This window comes from Rhinolophus hipposideros (genome assembly GCF_964194185.1).
Source record: "Rhinolophus hipposideros genome assembly, chromosome: 16".
In the NCBI taxonomy this organism is placed as follows: domain Eukaryota; kingdom Metazoa; phylum Chordata; class Mammalia; order Chiroptera; family Rhinolophidae; genus Rhinolophus; species Rhinolophus hipposideros.
The window spans coordinates 7,608,778-7,628,158 of NC_138062.1; positions in this window are offsets into that span (position 1 = coordinate 7,608,778).

Here is a 19,381-nt window from a genome sequence, read left to right on the forward strand (position 1 = left end):
ACTTCTTTTATTCATTCATTTTGATTTTTTATTTGCTTTAAATTCAGGAAAAAAAATATTAAACCACCATACACTAAAAAAGTAAAGCATACTCTCAGAATATAAAATTGCTGTTTGTTTTTCTCACTTTTTCTAACTTTCTATTAGAACTTTAATTTCCCTCTGAAACCGGGAACACATACTGTTCCATGGAACTATAAGGTCTGAATCATTATTTCTTCCCCTTCTCATGTTCTGCTTGAGGTTGGGATCCATCATAAATATTAGTATTATCATCTGGATCCAATTAACTGTAATGGATACACAGTTTTGGAAAATAACCCACTTTTTTGCCTATTAGTAAATAATATTGATTCTTCTTTACACAAATCACTAAAAATTCTGTAACACCCAGTAAAACAATGGTCTTTAAAAGCCTGCCCAGTCTTGAGTATAAAGTTTTATTTCAGAGTTTAATTCAGTCTGATTATTTTCATTGTTTTTTAGCATAATACCTATGAGATTACCTACTGACATAAAATATTTTAAACATCCATAATTAAAACCTAGGGGGAAAAAGACAATAAAACTTCAAAACTAGTTTAAAGCTCTGCAGTAATATTTTACTGCCAAAGAAAGCAGATAAGACTTTCACACTGTGCTGAAAACGGCACAGGTAATTAATTCCCATGGCAGAGAAGTGAAGGAAAAGCACATTCCATACTCTCAGGGCAAAGTGTAAACGGAATTTGCAGCAGATCCTGTTAGGATTCAGCCCTAACCTGTAAGGGACACTTAGAGTGGACCAGGGTAAGGCGAGGGTGGGAAGGGGGCACTAAACAGCACAAATTATATAATAGAAATGCAAATCATACACAACCAGAGGAAAAGCTGTAAGTAATACAACAAAAGGACCTAGTGAGTGTCTGAGTTCTTTACTAACTACACTCTTAGAACAAGCACTGGCTTCAGTTTCCCTATCCTGCTTTCCCAGCTCAGCCACATCTAAGTTCAGATTTAAGAGTGTCCTTGGCTTTCGCTCACTCTGCTTTCTGTGGTTAAAACACTTCTTCCCGTTAGGATTTGTCCTTTTGATTAGCCTCCTCCCTTTTAGGCATTGATCTCAAGGGGCAATCTGTAGTTCATCACCAATTCAGGGAAAATATATGTGATCTCATGAATTCTGGAAGTTGTAAAATGAAGTTGGGGGTGGAGTTAGTAGGACAAGACAGAGGCCTGTGCACCACTAATGAGGAAAACTTGTCATTTTCCTGGATTTTGCCCATACTTCACTGGTTCAAAACGTCTGTGGTGTGTCTGATAATGTCAAGAGGAAAAACAGGAATCAACTTCCCAGGGGAGCTTGAGTAGATCAAAACCTCACGTACGTGGCATTTATGGAATATAGACTTTCCTTAAATTCTTCACAAGTAGCAGTCAGGTGAGCAGTGGTTGGATGGCATAATCATGACCACGTGTAGAACAATAAAGAATATGTTTACCAGTGAGAATCTATGTTTTAAGTCATAGCCCTAAAACACACCTTGACCAAAGCCTTGTCTCACATATTTAAAGTGTCAATAAAAGCAGCGATTGGCTGAAGAACACACATTAGCTAATCCTCCTCGAGATCAACATTCACAAAATGGTTTAAAGACATCTATGGAAAAATGTCTGAGAATGATAATGGACGAAAAGACCTAGATGCTATCCCATAATTATTCCTGTTTTTACCTTACACTTCATACAATTTTAAATATTCTAGAGCTTTACAGTTTTGCCGAATAAGCACCAAGGTCCAGGAGCTGCAGGTGCCTTGTACACACGTCAAATGCCCTTGAGGTTCCTGAAATATTTTCTCAAGTGTGCCGATGGATCCTTCTGTCATGCCAAATCATTCAGACAGGCGGAAAAAGAGAAATCCATGCTGTTTGTTCAGGCACTGTTTTGGAAGTGGGGCTCTACAGTACATGACCCCAGTGACAGTGGTGAGAGAGGGTGAGTGGATGGGCAGTAAACAGTACTGAGTTCCCCCAAGGTGTTTTCCGCAGAGCAGGTTTGCTTCTACCTGCTTTACATTCTGGAAAAACATGACAGTCCCACTTACACAGCCATTTCACTACAAAGGCTGTTCTGGTAAAAGTTAAAAGATCCAGACTGCCAATGTAAATATGTAAAAGAAGTAAGACTTTCAGGCATCCTAAATGATTTTGCTGGTACACTATTAGAGCTCGTGCAAGGAATTTGTTGGTGTGGGCTTTGTGTGTCCTTTTAACACAGACTACCAGGTAAAAAAAATCATGACAATAAAGGCGTTCCCACTCCATTGTGATAATTTCAATTAGTCCGTAACACGCAATACAAAACTCGTAAAAACAGAGCAGTGATTTCTTAATAATCAGGACATTCATTAGTTTTCAGAGTTGTGAGTTTTTGTTTTGTTTTTTCCCATTCAATCTGTAACGTTCGCCATAGTGTGCACAGCATATTACACAACAGGGACAATAAAATATAAATTACTTTTGCAAAATTGAAATGCTCTGAAGTCTAGATGTGTGCCTTTCTCTGAAAATCGATTAATGAACCAATGGCCTCATAAAAATCTATTTTCGAATCAGATAATTAATGACTGTGATGGTTATCGTTAGGTATATATCTCACATGGATTTCTCTGATCTTGTAGCAATTTAGACACATAAGTATTGATACTATGTTAGGTACAACAATGTTTTTCCCCCCAATATTCATGGGGGAGAGGGGAGAGAGAGAGAGAGAGAGAGAGAGAGAGAGAGAGAGAGAGAGAGAGAGAGAGAGAGATTCAGCTTATTGACCGACTTCCAACAGTAGAAACTCCAATCTTCTATCTAAAGCCTTATTATGTCTCCATTGTACTTGAGCTGTTTTTGCAGTCATATTTTGACTGTATTAGTATATATAATGACATGCAAACCATTGGTTGACTGTCTAACTTCCTGAATCCTGTACACAGGAACAGAGTAATACATTTTTATTCAGTACATTCTCTGTGCTCTCATAGACTTGAAGTACCATTTGGTGCTGATTCTTCCAGCAGTCTGGACACTCACCAAGGTACATTTCATGTACTGGCTGAGTAAGAGCATATTGCATATATTAGTCTGTCTTCTCAATGGTATGGCACACAGAACATCACATTTGACACATCTTTGAAAGCTTCACAAAACCTAGCACAGTTTCCAAAACATCATAAGTCATATCTATGTCATGTGTACACATGCAGCATATATGTACATATAAGAAATGCTGACTTGAAAGATCTGAGTTTGAGAAAGAAGACACATGCTACTGATCTCAGCTTGTGCTTAGAAAAGGAAGTGTTGTGGTTATCCACCCCCACCTGACTCAGTCTCTGGCTGACTTAAAATAAAAGTGTACCTGAAAACTGGTTTCTAACACACAGTTTTTCTCGGGGATTAATATCAAAGTCTAACATGTTCCCCACTATAAAATGATTCTCGATGATAAAATCTTGAAAGAAGTGCCACTAGTTTGACACTCATAAGTTTTCTTGAAAACCTAGAAATAAAACAATATCTATTTAAACTTGTGAGTAGTATTTCTTACTAAAAAATGTTGACTTGCTTTCTCCTCATTACCCTTCTCCAACCTCCTTATTTAATTCAGATTCCTTTACTTTATTGGCATGGTCATTACAGCATGACTCCCCAAATAATAGTTTCTAGCTTTCCAAAAGTATTTGAGAGTGTTGGGATCACTTTTGGTTTCAGAGTAATTTAGAATAATCACATAAGTTGTTGACAAATAAACATTCAGGAAATTTTTATGAAGGATAATCTTGGCAAACCACAATAGTCTTTAAACTTTGCTTTAAATTAAAATTCTAGCAGTTTATTATGTTACTTTGTGCCAGGATAAGGCTATAAACTGCTCTCATATTCAAAAGAATGTTTCCATTTAAAATTTACATTTACAAGTCTAATAAGATTTTGGAGCTCATTCTACTCATAGAAAATCTACTGAGTTGCATATCTTTATGTTATGAGAAAACCAACTCACATTGTTTCTTGAATCAATTTATGTTAATAGTTTTTGTTTGTTTTGTTTTTTTGATGATGGAATTTTGTAGGTAAATTACAGATAATGATAGAATCTTAAAATGAAGTTTCTAAATAGATAGTTTAATATAGACAGGAAAGTTATTTATTGTAAGAGTCTGTCCAATGATTCCTTTTAAATCAGTTTTGAACTTCATACTACTTTATGATCAGTTTACATAGACTGCCTGGAATAGTCTGTATGTCCAGCTTAAGAATATAATTTATAGAAGGTACTTAGAGAACTATATGTAGTACATTAAAGACATGTGGCATGTGGTTTCATCCACAAGAGATGCCTCATTAACTATAAGAAATATCATGGCCAATAACTTTATTACTTTTTATACATTGATGGTATGCTAAATTATAGGCCAGTCCTTTGTAAATATAAATTGCAATCCTTAGAATTCTTGCAGAGTTTCAAGTTCTAAGTAATAGGATATAATTGGTAATTTTTTAAAAATTTAAATGCTTGGAAGTTATTTTTGCAACTTAATTTGTTCATTGAATAGTATCTAATCTGACAAATCCATACCCTGCATTTTATGTTTAAATTAATGAAATTCTTAGTATTATGGACGATATATAATTTTCTCAGAAGATATATTCAATACCATACAAAGGCATATGTCAAAAATAAAAAGAAAAATTTGATAGCCAAATTGGCTTCAGCGGGAAAACTTAAATTGATTTCGGTGAGAATAGTAAAAACCTGGATTTAACTTATGACAAATCATAGAAGGGATTCTTTAAAAAAAATGTCTGACATGAGAGGCAGGGTCTGAACTATTCCAGGGGATCACGATCATCTATGTTAAAGTCTTCATAGTAGTTATTACTCATTGGGTAACCCAGAGAGGGACAAGTTTCACAAACCATTTATAATCTTCTGTATCTTTCTTTACAACACAACAGAATGTGCTTCCAACTACGCAGATACGGTTTTATGAACACAAAGAACACATACACATATACAGGCACACACACACGTATACAAAATGGGTAAGACTTCCCAAGATTGGTAAGTAGCAGAAATATGCTATCCAAACTGAAACAAAACAAAGAACCTTTGGTCTGTTTTGTGGTGAGCAAGCTACCATGGATGATTTAAAATGCCATAGAAAAGATAAAAAAAAAATGTTTAAAAGTGGTAAATATCATAATTATGTATGATGATGGATGTTAACTGGATTTATTGTCATGGTCATTCTGCAATATATACAAATATAGAACCATTAGATTGTACTAATTATACTAATTGTACTGAAACTAATATAATGTTATACGTCAATTATAACTCAAGGAAAAAAGGAAGGGAGGGAAGGAGAGGGAAGGGAGAAGGGAGGAAGAAGGAAAGAAAGGAGGAAAGCAGGGAGGGAGGGAGAGAAAAATAATTTGTGCATATACAAGCTACGGAAAAATATAGACCAATCTCTGCTGATTACTAGCTGTATATATGTATGAATACAATAAAACTACCATCAATTATAATGTATGATTAATAGCTACAGTGAAACAGTATTTGCTCTATTTTAACACATGAGAATGTTGATACTTACAGAGAGTATCTAACTTGCTTATGACCACATAACTATGGAAAAGTCACAAACTCATGATTTGAATCTAAATCTGATTTCAGGGTCATATCTCCACTGCCTCATGGCATGGTTCTGTGAATTACATGAAGTAACATTTATAAAATACCAAATATAGTGCCTGACATGTAGTAGATACTGAATACTAACTATAGTTATTATGCTTTATTAATAATTAGTGCTTACTCTTCGGCAGGTTCTAGGCAGTTTAATAGAAAATGATTTTGCCTATCTCCTAATGTCCACTTCAACTCCATGTAAGCTAATTATAATCCTATATAGAGAGACACGTATGCACTTATGAATGTAATAGAAAAAGAAAAAGAGTGTAATAAGCTGCATCTCTGTTGTGGGCATCCCAACATCCCGTTTCGCAGTGACAACAGCTGAAGTAGCACTTAGTCCTCCATTTCCTACTGCCAACCTCAAGGAACAGGAATTGACTTATGGTAATAATCCCAATTCCATTATTTATTAATTGAACTTTCATGATCGATTCCTGCATTTAAAATCTTCCAGAATCCTTGTCAAAGCCGCCTAAAACATTTTTCGGGTAGTCATGGCGTGGTTGGAAAGAGTGGGGTTCCTAGGAGATAAAATCCTTCCTTGCCATATTATAAGCATCATTCTACTTTAAAACTACCTTTTTTACTCAACACTTTTTTTCTAAAATGTATACTCCAGTCATATTTTGTCTCAAATATTGTGCAAAACACTGAAGACAGTGTGCAAAGAATCCACTGTGCTTTGTTGCGGTATCATTTAGAGCCTTCACAGACAATACAAGCTGCAAGTACAGTAGTGTGTAAGTGCTTTGGGAAGGAAAGAATGAGTGCCGTCAGATCAAATATAAGCAAACCTTGCTCAGGCTAAGAGAGTCAAAAGAAATTTCCCCAGAGAGAATGAGGTTAAAGCTGAGAACAGCTACACATTACAAACGATGATCCCTGGTTTTCATTTTCTTCAATCGTAATGGAGAGTTTTTCTACTTACCAAGTTATTCCTGAATATGTATTTTATAGACATTGATTATATTGTTACATTTGTATTTTGGGGCCAAAACCAAATGTGACAAATAATATTAGCAATTAAGTGTGAAAAGAGCAAATGTAGCATCTCCCCAAAATGCACTTTAAAAAGGTATTTGTTCAACAGCCCAATGCCTACTGAGGGCAGAGCTATACAATGTGACTTGCCTGCCTTGTATATGAGTGTGAGAGTGTGTGTGTGTGTGTGTGTGTATGTGTGTGCATGTGCGAGTATGTGTGTATATGAATGTGTTTATGTGTGTATAATTTTGTGATTCGTACAAAGAGACATTATAGCTGATGATATAATCTATGTTTTGTTGCTTAATAATCCAGAGAATGAGGCTATGCTACAAATACTGTAGCTTGTGATACTCTGAATCGAAGGAGACACATACAATTTCAGAAAATCAGAAACAAATAAAAATAATTAAGGAACAGTAATGTCAATTAAATAAAAGACAGATGTTAACTGGACTTACTATGGTGAACATATCACAATATACACAAATATCTAACTGGTATGTTGTACATCTGAAACTAATATTAATGTTATAGTTCAATTATACCTCAATATATATAATTTTTAATTAAAAAAGTCATACTGCTACTTCAAACATTAAATATATAGTCAGCTATGTATTCTATATAAGTATTTCTGTTTGTCTTAGCCATAAATACAGAGAATTGCCTATGGTTACTTCTTAATAAGCGATCTATTCATATTATAGGCAACATAAGAAAACATATTTGATCATTGACAGAGAATCAAATCAAACAGTATTTTGATAAATGAAAAGGTATATCAATTCTTACATGGTGAAAAAAAAAGCAAGAAAACTTGTCCTTTACAATAAGAATATTGAACCTAAGAGACAAATTTTCTCCCAAAGAAAATAAAATCTAATCTTCAGAAAAGTGATGTAATGAATAAAAGTGATCGATATCAGTGATTCTCATCAATCTGTAAAGAACAAAATAGAAGAGTATACATACACATAAAACTCAATTACTTGTTAATATTTACTGATTACCTTGTGTGAGACATTTTCCCCAAGTGATTCACATGTTTTCAATCTTAAAGCAACATTTAACCTTCATTGTACTATTATCATGTTTCCCCGAAAAAAAAAGACCTAGCTGGACAATCAGCTGTAATGCATCTTTTAGAGCAAAAATTAATGTAAGACCCGGTCTTATATTACATTGCATTAGATTAGATCAGATCAGATCAGATCAGATCAGATCAGATCAGATTAGATTAGATTAGATTGTAAAGACCCGGTTTTATATTATAATAAAATAAGACCCAGTCTTATATTAATTTTTTTTGCTCCAAAAGACCCATTAGAGCTGATTGTCTGGCTAGGTCTTATTTTCGGGAAAACATGGTATATATGTTAGTTTTACAAATGAGAAATTGAGCTGAGTGTGGCGATTTTAATATACATCCATCCATTTGTTAGTTAGTACTTCTTCCTTCAAAAGGTGGAGCCTAATTCCCCTCTCTGGACTGTGGGCTGGACTTAGTGCCTTGCTTGTAAATGGAATGTGATCAAAGTGCTTGTATCACTTAAGAGACTCATCCATATAAGAGATTGTCGCTTCTCCTTTAATCCGTCAGATGATTTACTCTGATGGAAGCCAGCTACCACGTGCAAACTCGCAAGCAGCCCTGAGAAGAGGCCCATGTGGTAGGTACCTGAGTCTGTTAGCCAACAGACAGCCAAGGACTAAGGCCTCCTGCCAGCATCCTTGAGTGTAAACTTGGAAATGAATCCTCTAATCCCAGTCAAGTCTTCAGATAAGCAATCTGGACTGATACCTTGACTGCGAACTTGTAAGAAACCAGACCCACAGAAAATGTGAGATAGTGAATGTTGATTGTGTTGTGTTTTTTTTTTTTTTCAAAAGATTTTATTGGGGAAGGGGAACAGGACTTTATTGGGGAACAATGTGCACTTTCAGGCCTTTTCTTTTTTTCCAAGTCAAGTTGTTGTCCTTTCAATCTTAGTTGTGGAGGATGCCGTTCACCTTCAAGATATTGTCCTTTCAGTCTTAGTTGTGGAGGGCGCAACTCAGTTCCAAGTCCAGTTTCTGTTTTCTATAGCCCACCATCCCTTGCGGGAGTTGAACCGGTAACCTTGTGGTTGAGAGGACGCATTCCAGCCAACTGAGCCATCTGGGAGCTCAGTGGCAGCTCAGCTCAAGGTGCTGTGTTGAATTTCAAACGCAGGGGGCACTGCCCACCATCCCTTGCGGAACTTGAGGAACTTGAACTGGCAATCTTGTGGTTGAGAGCCCAATGGCCCATTTGGGAATCGAACCGGCAGCCTTTGGAGTTAGGAGCATGGAGCTGCAACCGACTGAGCCACCGGGCCTGCCCAGAATGTTGATTGTTTTAAGCCATTACTTTTGGGGTTAATTTGTTACACAGCAATGGATATGTCTAGTTAATTGACTTATTTAATTGGTGTACTTGAAAACCAAACCCAGGAAATAGGGCTTCAGAGCTGAGGCTCTTCATATCAAATGGTGATAATAATAGCGGTTGATTACAACATTCAACCACGTACTAAAAACTCTCCTCACACTTACAATAGTGCCAATCAGTAGATAAAACTTTATTTCACTCAGGTTCAGATGGATTATGTTCCTTGTTCACAGCCACCATGTTACCCAGGCAGAGAAAATGAAACTCTTGAGGATTCATTTAGGCTATAAAATTGATTAAATTAGGAAAAGAATATAGAGATTTGATGAGACTTTAATATTACTTTATAGTCACTCTATAGGAAAACTGAAAATTAGGTAAGGGAATACCTGAAATCACTTTATAACAATTTTTATGAACAGCATAAGATTGAGGACGGTACCGCTTCTAATATGTAAATAAACAGACTAAAATAAGAAATGAATGAGTAGATATGTACTAGATGAGAGAGTGATGGTGAACTGTCATCTTATTTGATGTAGTCTTGTCAGAGATGAACAAATTTTTTTTCTGTAAAGTGCCAGATAGTAAATATTTTAGATTTTGAGGGCAACAAGATTTTTGTTATAACTTTACCACTCAGCTGTTAGAGTGCAAAAGCAGCCATAAATAATATAAATACAGTCACATATTACTTAATGCAAACCTAGATGGTCTAGCGGACTGTACACCTAAGCTGTAGAATATAGCTTATTGTTTCTAGGGTACAAACCTGTACATCATGTCACAGTACTGAATACTGTAGGCAACTAGAACACAATGGTGAGTATCTAAACATAGAAGAGGTACAGTAAAAGTATGGTATAAAAGATAAAAAGTGGTCCATCTGTATAGGGCCAATACCATGAATGGAGCTTTCAGGCCTGGAAGCCGCTCTGGGTGAGTCAGTGAATGAGAAGGTCTGGATGTCATTCTACACTGCTGTAGACTTGAGGACCACGGAACACTTAGGCTACACGAAATTTGTACACAAATATTTCTTTCATCAATAATAATTAACCTTATCTTACTGTAACTTTTAAAATTTCTGTACTTTTCCATGTTTTAAACTTTTCTACTGTTTTGTAATAACAGCTTAAAACACACATTTCACAGAATATATAAAAAGTTTTCTTTATATCCTTATTCTATAAGCTTTTTTCTATTGAAAATTTATTTTTAGTTTTTACCTTTTAAACTTTTTCATTAAAAACTAAGACACTAACCCACACAGTAGCCCAGGCCTATGCAGGGTCAGGAACGTCAGTATCACTTTCTCCACCTCAACCTCTTCTCCCACTGGAAGGTCCTTGGGGGCAGTCACACCCTTGGAGCCGCCATCCTGTGACAACAAGGCTTCTTCTGGAACACCCCTGAAGGACCTGCCTGAGGCTCTTCTTGAGGAGTTGTCACTCTTCAGAAATATGTCCACAATGGTTCACTTGGTTTGTTTCTTTCTTTCATGTAGATTTGCTTGTAAGCAGATAATGCACCATGAACATTCCTCTCTATTAATGAAAACCTTTTGGTGTTGGGGTCCATGTTTTCAATCTTTTTAAGGAGCTTGTTGAGGTCTGCAAAGTTTCTGCAAAACCCTTCACTGTAAATTTTCTTGGGGGACCTTCTTCTTTTTCTCCTCCTGCAGTTTCCCTTTCTCTTGCCTCTTCTCCAGCGATGCGCTCCTGTTCCAGTTCCCACAAGTCCTCCTTAGTCAATTCCTTGGAAGCCCCTCTAGGAGCTCCTCAGTGACATCCTCACCCACACCCAGCTCCAAGTGGTTCACCACCTCAGACACAGCCTTGGTGAGTTTTGCAACCTCCTCATCCTTGGCAAGTCCTTTGAAATCATGGGGGAACCTCTTGAGTGTCTTCTTCCAGATGCCATCCATACACTCCTTGGTGACATCACCCCGAGCTCCATCAAGGTTCTTGATGCAGTCCTAGAGAGAATCATTCCAGAACTGCATCAGCGTCTCCCTCAGTTGTAGCAGCAGCCTGGGCAAAGGTCCTGCTCAGGCAGGAGGCCTTAGGAGCTGCTACAATTCTTTGGTCTATTGGTTGGATCAAGGAGTTGGTGGAGGGAGGAACGCCATTTTGATATTGAGATTCAAGTTACCGATAAAAGGAGGATGTCAGAAACATTATCAACAATAAGCAAAATCTTGAAAGTATGTTATTTTCCAAATGGTGCTTATCCATTTCACTAGCATAGCAAGCAGGAGGCGTCTGGGAGAGGAGCTGGGCCATCCATGACTCCTTCCTGCTCCTGTAGGACACTCCCAGTGTGTGCTTATTGATGTGCATGAAGACCGTAGGGTTCTCACTGTGCCAGGTCACAAAGGTGCAATGTGCAGCTTGCAGCACTGCCCCCAAGCAAGACTGTTATCCTGTCCTTAAAAGCCCTGAGACCTGGTATTGACTTGGTATCCTTAGGGATGAATATCCTTTCAGGTATCCGTTTCCAGAATAGAGAGGTTTCATTAATATTGAATATATGCTCTGGAAAGTGATTTTTCTCCACTATCAGCTTATCTAGAGTTTCTAAAAATTCTTCACCTGCCTTCACATCAGCACTCGCAGACTTCCCACTCACTTTCACCTTATGTAGTGAATAATGATGCTTGTATTGTTTAAACCACCCAGAGACAACAGTAAATTCAACGCCATAGTCAGGTCCAGCTTTTTCTTTCAACCTCACAAACAAACTTTTTGCTTTGTCCATGACCATCATGGTGCTGAGCAGGATACCCTTCTGGGGCTGGTCTTCAATCAGGTCTTTACAAGTTTCTCCATGTCTGATGTAGACCCTTCTTGAATTTGTGTTAGTCTCATTTTCTCCAATGAAACAGATCCTTTAGTTTCTTCCATGACTTTTTTCTTGTTCTTCAAGATGGTAGCTATGGTGGAATGGGACATGCTTGGCTGGCAAGCAACATCCATCACTGATTTTCCACCTTCATTGTCCTTTAATCACTTTTAATTTTGTTTTCAGGCCAATCTCTTGATATGGCCTCCTTTGGCAACCTTAGCAGTGGATTTTATACTTTCAGGGGCCATGAAGGACAAAACAACATGAGCTTAAATCAAACACAGGAGAAGATGATACAATCAAGAGATGAGATGAACTTGAGACGCGTGAGGCTGCTGCCAGTGTGTCGTGGCATACTGTTTTACATACTGTTTGCAAACGGTATTTTTATAAGTAGAAAGACGACATGCTAAAATGATGACTACAAGTATAGTATACTAAAGACATAAACCAATAACATAGCCCTTTATTATTGTTATCGAGTATTATGCACTGTACATAACTGGCAGCGCAACAGGTTTGTTTACAGCCGCGTCACCACAAACACATGAGTGACCTGTTGCACTACGACATTATGATGGCTATGACATCACCATGCAATAGGAGTGTTTCAGCACCACTATTGTTTTATGCGACCACGGTTGCATATGCAGTTGACCAAAACAACATGTGGCCCGTAGTGTATTTCCCGAGCTGCCTCCTACATTGTAGACATTACTTAGCACGTCTGGAGTAGCCTCACATAGAAATACACACGTTTGCTTTTCGTTTTTTCTGGATGTACCCTATTGGTGTTTCCTTAACATTAAACTCATGGCCAACGGCAGTATAAATCAAGCCTGCATGCCATTTATCTAACATGTATCTTCTCTGTAACACACATTACTGACTCCTTGTGCTGAGGAACACTAGACAGCACTTCATCACTACTCTTGGGCACCCGTTTTATCAGGAAAATCACCAACAAAAGTATACAAATGCAGAATTTTTTTAAAGTGTGCTAAATACACCAGAAGAAGAACATTTAAGTGGAAGAGCTGAAATAAGAAGGCAGAGTGCCTCCTTGTTTGACTTCAGCTGGGAACATGCACATCAGATCATTCACATTTTACTGCTCAGTACATGTCTGCGAATGACCATAAAGGCCCCGGAAGTACTGGTTTAGGGGTTATGAGTAAATTTTAGTGAGTAGGTAAGTGGGTAAATATAGAATCCATGAATAATGAGGATAGATTCTAAAAATAGAGATGTTAGTAATATGGCATATTACAATATTTTCTTTGATTCACTTAAGAAATATTTTATCAGCATTTGATAAATAGTGGTAAACACCAAGTTTACAAGAATTTATGAGAATTCAGTCTGTTAGAAAGTAGACTTCCACATCTGCACAATGGAATGAAAAATAGTTGCAGTAGAGAAAATAATGATTGTACACACCTGGTCAATGTTAATAATGTGCTTACAGGTTGTAATAGACCACCTATGTTTTGCATAATGGCAGATGAGTACACAAAAAAGAAAATAGAGGATTCATCTGATTAATAACAGAAAATTTGTCTCTTTCTCCTCATACGTACTTCTATTTTGATCAATACTTTCTTTAATCCTGCTATATTACATATACTTCATACCAATATATAAAATGAATAAAAAAGTATAATTATATTAAATAAATGTCGTTAATATTCCTTATCTGCTTTCCTACAATTTTAGTAGCAAACCGATGAATCTATTAAAACTATGAAAAGTGGAAAAGACCAAAAAAATGTATATTTTTGTTTAATTTTTTACTTAGTATAATTGTACTTTGGCAAGTGGCATGCATTGACAAGTTAAGCTTACTTACATACAAGTGTTATTCTATCATCTTTTTTCAAGGAAAAGATAGACCATCCTTTAAAATTTACATATATAAATTTGTCAGCAACAATGTGTATGCTGAAATCATACCAATGTGTGAGGTAATGAGCCTCTTGAAGAAGGGACTGGAGTGTACTCACACTTGTGAGTACCAATTTCCGGCACTTGCCTAGTAGGCCCTCCATAAATAGTCACTTTATTCAATAAATATTAGTTGTGGAAAATGAAGTTCTTCAGTTTTCAAAGTTTACTCAAAAATATGTTTCTGACGTACATTAAAAAGTCCATTAGTTTGTGGCAGATTGAGACAAGAAATGCTAGCTATGAAAACGAAAAAAATAAGTATTTATAATGAATTTAGTAAGTGCTGCAGTGAAACATTTTTTTACCTTCTGTCCACAAAGTTAGGACCATCTGTTTGATCACATTAGTAAGGAAGTAAAGTGATTTCTGAGGTGTTTTTTTATTTTTATTTTTATAAAACTTAAAAATATTGTGAGGTTTTTCAATTGTGTGCAAAGGGGTGGTGAGTCCATAGTCTCTTAACAACATAGGTGATTTTTCAATGTTAATTTTATAAGAACAATGTAGTCAAATAACATAATTTGAATAACACAAGAAAAATAGAGTTAGCGAAGTGTTAGTATAGATATGCTGTAGAATTTAGATTAAGAGTCACAGCAAGGATTTCACCCAGGAGTAGAGCAAAGCCAATGTAGGTGATTAAACCCAAGCACATGTTCCACAGACTATGACGTGTATATTAATAGCTGATTTTATTTTAGTCTTTTACATCCCAAGTCAACAACACACACACAACACACACACACACACACATTCAGGTCTAAAGTTTTAAAAGATGTAAAATTCTACTCATCAAACTGAAGAATAAAGATAGCTACACACCGTATTTATTCTTCTTGGAAGAGAAACAGTATATCACTGTGATGTTTATATTTTTTCTAGCAGTTCTGATTTCACATTCACTTTCAAAACAAAAGAAAATTAGAATTATGGTATACGTATAATGGAATGTTACACAGAAATAACAAAGAATGAATTATGCAAGTTACCACAAGGATGAATCTCACAGCTATATGTCCTATGAAAAAAATCAGGAACAAAAGCCTACTTACTGTACTTACTCGATAATTTTATTTAAGAACACAATAAACAACTTGATAGTGATAAAGTTAGAATAGCTATCTCTGCTAAGTGGTTGGGAGGAGTGACCGCGTGAGTAGGTAGGTATTAACTGGGATAGAACCTGAGGGATAATTCTTGAGTGCTAGAAATGTTTCGTATCTGATTACACTATATCTCTAAGACTAATGAACTTTATTCTGTTATCCTCAATGAAAATATTTTTTAAAGTACTTACACATACTAAATATTGGTCGTTAGATTAATATATTTTAAATTCAATAGAGAGGAAATACATGTAAAAAGTTTCTTAATAAGATGAAAAAGTGGTTTCTATTTATTCAAAACTATTTTTAAAAAGATTAAAAAGTATTCTAATATTTAATATATCACTCTATAAACATTTGTGTATTTTTTTAGATAAATAACATTTGCTCCCAAATGTTTCATGTTATTTTATTTGAGATGAGCAAGCTGTTCATATATATATATAAATAAAACATTAAATGTTGCATCAGGTGTTAGTGCATTAATTAGGCAAACTTGCATCAATTTCAAAGAAATGGATTTTTCAAAGATTCTGTACTGGGATGTGACAAATACAGGAATGCTGTATATAGTTTGCACTAGTATAGATGCACTAGTATATAGATGTACAAACATTAAGTGATCCATTCTCATCATCGTCACCATCAACGGGACCCCCATAGTTATTCCTTTCAACATTCTAAATATTCATACATATTATATACTCACAGTATTTCCCATCAAAATCTATGTAAGTAACAAAATTATCCAAGGATGCCCTAACATTAAGTTCTAATGTATTCTTCCCATTTAAAATGACTTCTCATTTAAAAATATTTTATCTCATGTAGGAGAAATTTTAGGAGATTTATAGGATCCGTTCTTACAAAGAATTTTCACATTAAATTATCGAAATATAAATGTACAACTCTTATACTGGTTTTCTAAACATATTGCAATGAGATTGTAACCTAAAATGAATATAAACTCAACTCTACTAAACCTCAAGTGTGTCCTTAATATAATAAATACAAAGGTAATTATAGTTGTTTTAAGTTCATATAGAACTAGAAATATAGAGAACCAACGCTATGCATTTATACATACATTCAATTTCACCTAAATTGAATGTATGTATTATGAGTTCTGACAATTAAGTTTGTGAAATCATCCTAGAAAAAGTGCTACATACCTCGTTGCTGAATATCACTACGGTCACCTTCCAAGTCCTCCCCTTGGGAAGCTATGCACTGCCGCCAGTGCCTAGTCCACCCTTCAAAGCAATTTTGGAACTCTTTCTGGAATGGCCATCAGAGCTGTCGTCCTATTACCCTTGATGTCCTGAATGTCATCAAAATGTCTTCATTTCAATATTTCCTTTCTCTTTGGGTAAAGAAAGAAGTCACTGGGGGCCAGATCAGGTGAATAGGGAGGGTGTTCCAATGCAGTTATTTGTTTACTGGCTAAAAACTCACAGTGCCCTGTGAGCTAGTGCATTGTCATGATGCAAGAGCCATGAATTGTTGGAGAAAAGTTCAGGTCGTCTAACTTTTTCATGCAGATTTTTCAGCACTTCCAAAAAGTAAACTTGGTTAACTATTTGTCCAGTTGACATAAATTCATAATGAATAATCCCTCTGAGATCAAAAAGTTAGCAACATCATTGCAACAAGTTCGCAAACTTAATTGTCAGATCTCATAGTTCCATGGACTCTCGTCAATAATGTATACTGAAAATTAATTAAAAATATAAGAAATGCTTAGGAATTCCTACAATGTCCAATGAAATGTACTATGTTGTTCGGAATATCAAAAATGCTAGTTATTTATTAATTAGTGAATAAACTCTCTCACAATTCAAAGGAGAATAACAAAGGCGGCATGGTAAGAGAAACCTTGTTATGGAGATAGATAAGGGCTGAAGTGTGAAGAAAGGAGATTATCTAAACTCACAGAAAATAAATGTGACAAGTGACATTGTCTGTCAAAGGCGTGGAGCTTGAGAGGATCCAGGTGACTTGGAAAACAGTGTGGATGTTTGTGTGAAGAAGAACTGAAAAATAAGTATGGCCAGGAAATAAGTATAAAGCCAGAATGTACCTGATTCTCAGCTAAAGAAAGCTGACCATCCTGTATGCAGCACAGATCTGCTGATAATGAAATTCCAGGAAAAGAAAACCAAAACTAGGATGAAATATACAGAAAGTGCATGTGGGAATATCTAGAATAAGGTTGAATTGTTGGTGAGGATCAAACAATTAGCTAATGACCAAAATCTTATTTTATGTATCATACTTGTTTCTATATCATATTTTATTTTATTATTTTTAAATTATTTATTTTTTATGTTACAGTTGACTTTCAAAATTATTTTATATTAATTTCAGGTGTACAGCATAGTGGTTAGACATTTATATAATTTATTCAGTGTTCACCCCGATTAATTTAGTACCCACTGGCACTAGACATAGTTGTTGCAACATTATTGACTACATTCTCTATGTACTTTACATCCCTGTGACTATTTTGTAACTACCAATTTGCATTTATGTATCTCATTTTAGATATCATATGAGTGGTCTTTGCATTCAAGAGGACAAAAATATATATTCTATAAAAATAAGAGTAAGAAAACTCCCCTAGAGTGATTTCCACTTCAGAAATGATCTTTTCTGTTCTTATGAAGTTTCAGACCATTACAGAAATCTTGTATTTTATTTTTAACTAAAAATAATAGGCATTTATATCCCCATTGGGAATTTTATTTACTATGTTTACTCAAGATAAAAAAGCTCTACAGAAAACTGACATATTTCAAGGTAATTTCTCAAGTCACGTTTGCAATTATATGCAATTTGATATTGTCCATCATATTGGTGTGAGCTCTGCAGAGTGTCTTGTTTCATATAAATATATGTTTGTTCTGAAGTTTATTATTGATAATGAAAATAGTAAATGGGTACAATTTCATTGCTGAGTAATATATTGCCTTGAAATTTTGGGGAGGAAGTCAAAGGAGTGGTCTGGAAGAGGGGTGGAAGCATGCAAGGCATTGGAGAGGAAGACACAGAGAATACCAAAAATGGAGATAGGGTGAAATAGGAATTTATATAAATGAGAGAAATCACATTCAGCAGTAAACTTAGTAACATGGACCTAAGGAAGGAAACAGGGAGAATATTAAAAGTCAACATTCATGAAATAGAATTTAAAGCCCAAAAATGACATAGAAGAAGTCAGCATTCCTAAATCACTTAAAGTACATGTGCAAAGTATATATTTTTGGAATGACATAAAATAGACTTTAAGTAAATGTAACTCAAACTATGACACTATTTTAGATGGAAATTATACATATTAAAGTAGATCAAAATATCTGAGTAAGTACTAGAAGGGGAATAAAGACACTGTCAGTGTTACAAGTTTAAAATCAAGGGCTCCAAGCCAACATTTTAGGAAGTACTGCTTTTCCTTTGAAACCTGTTCATTTTCCATTCTACACTTTGCCACTAACAGTATAAGTTTACCCTGAACAATCCAATGTGGGTTTAATTAGGAAGCAAAAAAAAAAAAAAACATCATTCTTAGATACTACTCCTCACTTTACTATATTTCCTGACTTGGGCATTACAGTGAGCCCTGAAGAAAGTGAAACAAAAGAGCAAATAGAAAGTTTGCATGGAGGATAGCAGAAAGCCCTTAACTAGAGCCTGTTCGTTGTCTAGTTAACTGAATATGTTAGTGAACTGTGCGAAGGAGGAATGGTTGTGGGGGGTTGACAAGTGATCTGCAAATCCATATTTCAAGGGTCCATATTTACCAGCAGACAGTCTGAAGAAACGCACTCAGATCTATTTGAGTCCCTGCGGAAGGGAAGTGTAAATCGCCTCCTGAATCTGAGACCCACCTGTAGTACAGCCCCCCACACCCCCCTAAGATGCTGGAGGGTCACAGAGTCCTTCAAATGCCTGATGATTCTCAGCTATCAGTTTATAATGGAGAGACAGACACGCAGAAGAGAACTTCGAAGTCAGCTTGTGTGGAGAAGTGTCTCGCATTAGCTGGCTTCTCTTTGGCCTCTCCTTAAAATTCTCAAACTGTTTTTATAGCATTTTAACAGATATAATTTAGCAAATATTACAATTCCTCTAATTTTTTGGAATATACTCAGAGGATTTTTTTTAATTGTTAAATAATTTTTATGAATCCTCTATATTCTTTCTATACATACTATAGACACTTTCTATATATATGCTCTTTCTATGTGTATGCTATTTGTGTATGTATGTATGTATGTATGTATGCATGTATGTACGTATGTATCAGAAGTCACTGACTCCCAAGGTCATGGAGACTAAGTCCCAAGGC